Source organism: Palaemon carinicauda, chromosome 7, assembly GCF_036898095.1.
Source record: "Palaemon carinicauda isolate YSFRI2023 chromosome 7, ASM3689809v2, whole genome shotgun sequence".
Classification (NCBI taxonomy): Eukaryota; Metazoa; Arthropoda; class Malacostraca; order Decapoda; family Palaemonidae; genus Palaemon; species Palaemon carinicauda.
Genome location: NC_090731.1, coordinates 99,678,354 through 99,684,353, shown reverse-complemented (window position 1 = coordinate 99,684,353; position 6,000 = coordinate 99,678,354). Strand labels below are relative to the sequence as shown.

The 6,000-nt window shown below is 41.7% G+C and overlaps 1 protein-coding gene across 1 annotated transcript in view; it reads left to right on the top strand.

Annotated features, from left to right (window-relative positions):
* LOC137643977 (glutamate receptor 1-like) overlaps positions 1 to 6,000 on the top strand; it is a 1,817,173-nt gene that overhangs the window by 1,695,507 nt on the left and 115,666 nt on the right. The window lies entirely within an intron of this gene.

Genomic DNA, 6,000 nt, shown 5'->3' with positions numbered 1-6,000 from the left:
CTTTGGTTGTCATACCATTGCCTTCTCTACCTTCCCCTGCTTCGTTTGCAATCTCTAGGGACCCATTTTGCTATTCTGCTTGTCATTCTTATTATATGGCCTGCCCATGTCCATTTCTTGATCTTACATGTTGTTAGAATATACTCTAATTTAGGTTGCTCTCGTATCAATGTTACTATTATCATTGTTTCAATAGCTCTTTGAGATGTAACGAGCTTGTGTTCTAATGATTTAGTAAGTCCCCAAGTTTATGATGCATATGTTAATACTGGTAAGACCATCCAATTAAGTACATTTTTTTTTTAATGAAAAAGGCATTCTAATTTTCATATTCTTATTTTGTTCACAAAAACGCTCCATTTCCTACTTATATTTCTATTTATTTCAGTGTCATGACCTAGGGAAACAAATACTGTCTCTCCTAAAAATATATATGTATTAACAATCTCTACATGTTCGTTCATAACCCTTACATGTTCTTTCTCTGCATTTTCCTTCATAACTTTAGTTTTACTCCTTAATTTTCAGTCTTACATATCCTCTTTCTTTATTCAAATGTTCTATCCTCTTTTGCGAATCATCCCATGATTCACTAAATAGAACTAGGGTATCTGCAAATCTTCAGTAGTTAAGGTATTCCTCATTAGTGTTAATTCCTACTGTTTCCAAATCTAAATTCTTATAGCTTATTTTAGGTGTGCTGTGAATAATTTAGGAGGGAAGAGGTTTCCACGTCTAACTCCTTTCTCAAGCAAATTGTTTTCACTATATTTATGTAGTTTTAGGATAGCTGTATTGTCAGAATTGGTATATTAAAGTGTTCTAAAATATGATTCATCTATTCCATGCTTTTTAAGGGAACTTAATACTGCTGTAGTTTCGACAGGATCAAGAGCTTTCTTAGGGTATAAATGCCATACATTGTGGTTTGTCACACTCTGTTGGTTTTTCCATTATGTGGTAAATTACTTAAATACGGCCAGTTGGTGAATACCCACTTTTAAAACCCGTATGCTCTCTTTGTTGATTAAAGTCTAGCTGTCTGTCAATTCCGTCTAACAGGATCTTTGTAAACATCTTATATGTTACTGAGAGTAAACGTATTGTGCGTTAATTTTTCAAGCATTCTTTGCCTTTTGTAATCAATATAATGATAAAGTTTTTCCATGCTGTAAGTATAAAGGCTTCTTAAAAAAAATTTCTGCAAAGTTCAATGAGCTTTACTACCATAAAATCTCCTTCAACTATTATTTAATCAATTGTTAAGACATCTTTTCCCGCAGCTTTGCTTCTTTTCGTGCCTTTTAATGATTTCTTTACTTCTTTTACTCTTACTTTTGGTACAGTCCAATCATAATGTCCTGTCGTCTCCAGTCCCTAACTGTCACCTCCAATATCTATGGATTCCAGAATTTCAGATCTAGAAGAGTTTGCTTGTTTGGGGGGAGGAGGACGGACAGGGCAGGGACGACTGTGGGCTAGAGAAGTACTTGTTAGAGCTGTAAGGGGTGTGATGGTAGGGGAACCACGAAAAATTGCAAGAACGTATATTCAATATAATTTCATACGTTCCTAATTCTATCATTATAATGATTCTAACTTATAATTTTATGGCATATTTAAAGAACTTGATGACCAAAATGATAGATGTTTAGTTTGACAATATATTTCGTCCCGACTAAAAAAGCTTTCTTAAGGTGCCCTGACACGTGCATGACTTTTTGCCATGAATTTATTATGGCAAGTGGTGACATTCTGTGGCACGAACTGGGAGGCTCCCGCACTGTTCACAATGTGTTCACGCATAGTTCACGATGACTTCACAACGAGTTCAAGAATAGTTCACGAATGCGTGCCCATTTGTGTTCACATTCACACGAACTTGCACAACGAGTTCACGACGAGTTCACGCATAGATTGCGCATTGTTTGCGCACTTCCCGCATTGGCAAGACGAGTTCACACAATTCGGATGGTGCCATGCCAACTTGGCCATGCCAACTTGGCCACGCCATATAAAAACGGGGCCTCTCCAACCATTGATCATTCTTGGATTGGCTTTGGAAGATACAGCCATGCTTACTGTCAGAGACACCATTACAAATAGGAGAAGATACCTATACCTGGAAGCTGCTCTAACCATTATTGACGAGCAGCAGAAAAGGGTGGCAGAGGCAGAAGAGAAACAAAATGCAACTCCACCTCGAAGAAAGATACAAAGGAAAGTGTGGGTCAGGGAACGGTAAACCAGAAGGCATGAGTTTGGACAGTATGACAGTCTACTGACTGAACTCCACAAGGAAGATCAAAGGGGCTAAAAAAATTACCTCAGAATCACAGCTGACCTGTTCCAAGAGATGGTTGAGAAGTTAACCCCTCGCCTCCAGAAGCAATCTACCTTCATGAAGGAACCGCTTCAAGTTGGACTCAAGCTAGCTGCCACCCTCCGGTTTTTAGCCACTGGAAATTCCTATCAAAGTCTGCAGTACAGCTTCAGGTTTGAAGCAAGTAACATCTGCAAGCTCATACCCGAGGTGAGTAAAGCCATCATCGCGGTCTACAAGGAAGAAGTGCAACGCTGCCCCCAAACTGAAGAGGACTGGAATGAAGTTGCTGCCAAGCTCAGCTCCAGATGGAATAACCACAACTGTTTCGGGGGTGTGGACAGAAAGCACATTGCCATAAAGAAGCCACCAAATGCTGGCTCTCACTACTACAACTACAAGGGCTTCCACAGCATTGTACTGATGGCAGTGGCAGATGCTACCTACAAGTTCCTCTATGTGGATGTTGGGGCAGAGGGTGGTGTGTCGGATGGAGGAACATGGAGCAACTGTTCCCTGCAGGATGCTGTAGAAGAGAACAGAGCTGGAGTGCCTCAACCAGAACCACTCCCTAATGATGACCACCCAGTGCCCTATCACTTTGTAGGATGACGCCTTTTCTCTGCGAACCTGGATGATGAAACTATCTATCACAAGTCCTACAAGAACGCATATATAGCTACAGGTTGTCTCGTGCCCGACGTGTCGTGGAGAATGCCTTTGGAATTTTATATCAAAGGTTCCATTGCTTCTACACGACGATGCATCAGAACCCCGACACCATCAACCTGATCACCATGTGTGCCTGTGTCCTGCACAACCTCATCCTCATGAGATACCCACACACAATTTCAGAAGTGGACCACGAAGATCCGGGCACACATGATCTGATCCCTGGTTGATGGAGGACTGAGCGACACCTACAGGGGCTGCTGCCTCTAACTGGCCACCATACCCAGAAGGATGCAAAGGATCAACGAGACTACCTTGCACATTACTACATATCCCCTGCTGGTGTTGTCCCTTGGCAAGGGAGAATTGTAGTAGCTCCATGAGCTGCATACACAGTTGTTCCATTTTTTAAATAAAAGAAACGTATCTTTTTCGTGAGTATTTTTTGTTGACCTTTATTTTTTGAAATAAGAACGCATTTTATTTACATTAAAACAGTAAACATCAAATATGTACAAGTATCACAGTCCAATTATTTATAAATATTTACAAGTGTCTTATCTCAGTCAGTGTCCTTGCTGGTAGTAGCTCCATGAGCGTCATCCAGTTGTTCCATTTTTAAATAAAAGAAACGTTAATTTTTCGTGTGTGTTTTTTTATGTCCTTTATTTTTTGGTTTATTTTTCTTTCCTTTTTTTATTTGTTTTTTTCGTTTCCATTTCTTTCACTTTATTTCAAGGTTATAGAGAAAAATAAGTGTTTTGAAATAAGAAAGCATTTTATTTACATTAAAACAGCAAACATGAAATATGTGCAAGTATCACAGTCCAATTATTTACAAATATTAACAAGTATCTCATCTCATCTCAGTCAGTGTCCTTGCTGGTAGTAGCTCCATGAGCTGCATCCACAGTTGTTCCATTTTTTAAATAAAAGAAACGTTAATTTTTCGTTTGTGTTTTTTTGTCTTTTATTTTTAGGTTTATTTTTCTTTCCTTTCTGTTTTTTTTTATTTTGTTTATTGTTTCCATTTTCTTTCACTTTATTTTAAGGTTATAGAGAAAAATAAGAGTTTTGAAATAAGAAAGCATTTTATTTACATTAAAACAGCAAACATCAAATATATACAAGTATCACAGTCCAATTATTTACAAATATTTACCGGTGTCTCATCTCATCTCAGTCAGTGTCCTTGCTGGTAGTAGCTCCTTGAGCTGCATCCACAGTTGTTCCATTTTTAAATAAAAGAAACGTTTATTTTTCGTGTGTGTGTGTGTGTGTGTTTTTTTTTTTTCTTTTTTTGCCCTTTATTTTTTGGTTTATATTTCTTTCCTTTTTGTTTCGTTTTTTATTTTTTTTTTCCATTTTCTTTCAACTTTATTTTAAGGATAAAGAGAAAAATAAGTGTTTTCAGATAAGAAAGCATTTTATTCACATTAAAACAGCAAACATCAAATATGTATAAGTATCACAGTCCAATTATTTACGAATATTTACAAGGGTCTCATCTTATCTCAGTCAGTTTCCTTGCTGGTTGTGGTACCGCCGCGTGGGGATGCCCGATGGACTGGTGGGGTGTTGAGTTCCTTGGAGGTGTAGAGGGATGAGGGAGACATGCCCTCTTCTAGGTTGCTCTCGATGGACCCCGGGGTCAGGACCGGGAATCTGAGTGATGTCAGAGGTGTCTTGAATGTGGCTGACAGCGACGACAATGAAGGTGTTGGTGAAGGAGCCTGGACAAGGTTGCTGATGATAATGAAGTTGTTGGTGAAGGAGCCTGGACAATGGTGGCTAACGGTGCAGGTGGCATCCCTGGTGGCCACTCTGTGGTACAGGGCCAGGAGGACTGGCCTGAAGACTGTGGTGACTGGAGCGGCATCCAGGTTACAGATGATGGCTGACTGGCTGGACGATGCTGCTGAAGCTGCTGCTGCTGCTGCTATGGCAGTGCCTGTGGGGTGGCTGGTTGATGTGGATGCCAGAACTGCTGCGGCTGATAGGGCGGCCAAGGTTACTGCTGCTGTGGGCCTGGCTAGGTCATGATTGGTTGTTGATGTGGCTGCTGGAAGAGCTGACGCTGCTGCCTGTAGCAGTGTACAAGGTTGAGGCAGTCTATCTGGAATTCATGCCAGTAATCATCCGGGATGGCATGCATGTGGCCTTCCAGCAGGCACGTAAAATCGTGAACGATCTTGTGCTGGCCAGTGTACGAGGGCGCCAAAGAACCTACTTTGGACATGATCTGAAACATACAAACATTGTATCAATTTAGTACAGCATTTCAATGCAACACATTGCACATTCCATGTCAAAAACAATGGATGAAACTGGAATACAATCTACATGCAGACATTGGGATTCTTACATCTTGCACTGCATTACTGAGGTCCTTGTGGGTCACCCAGGTGTCGCTGGGTGTGGTATCTGTTGTTGGGCTGGACCGCTTCCCCTTGCCCTTGCCCTTCCGGTGCTAGTAGATGCTTGGCTGTGGGAACCTGTGGACCTCACTTCATCACCGTCGCTGACCGTCACTGCACCTGACTCTGGGATAGCAAACTGCTCACTGGGTACTGTCTCTCCCCGGACGATGTGTTGTATCAGGAAACACCCGGTCTCCATGATCTGGCCGTCACGGGCACTCCTTTGGGGCTGGCCAGCTCCACTCATCTCCTTCTTAATAATCTTCCCCACCCTGGTTCTCAAGTTCTAGTAATGCTCCTTGCATTGGGCACCAGTGGCAGGAGGCTCCAACAGCTCTCCAAGTCGGTCCCACAGGCTGTTCTTGGCTGCCACGTTGATCCACTCCTTGTGTTTCTCAGCCTCTTCTGTCCAGCGGTAGTCAGGGATTTCTTTCTTGGACACCTGGACCTGCTTCTTCTGCTTCATCTCGTCCTCCCTGGATGGCTGTCTCTGGGTTTTGCTTGTATCCTGCTGTCTCCGGGATCGCGAGATCGAGACCTGATATTGATGAGTTAGGAGAATTATCTCTATCAGCGTTCTCTGCC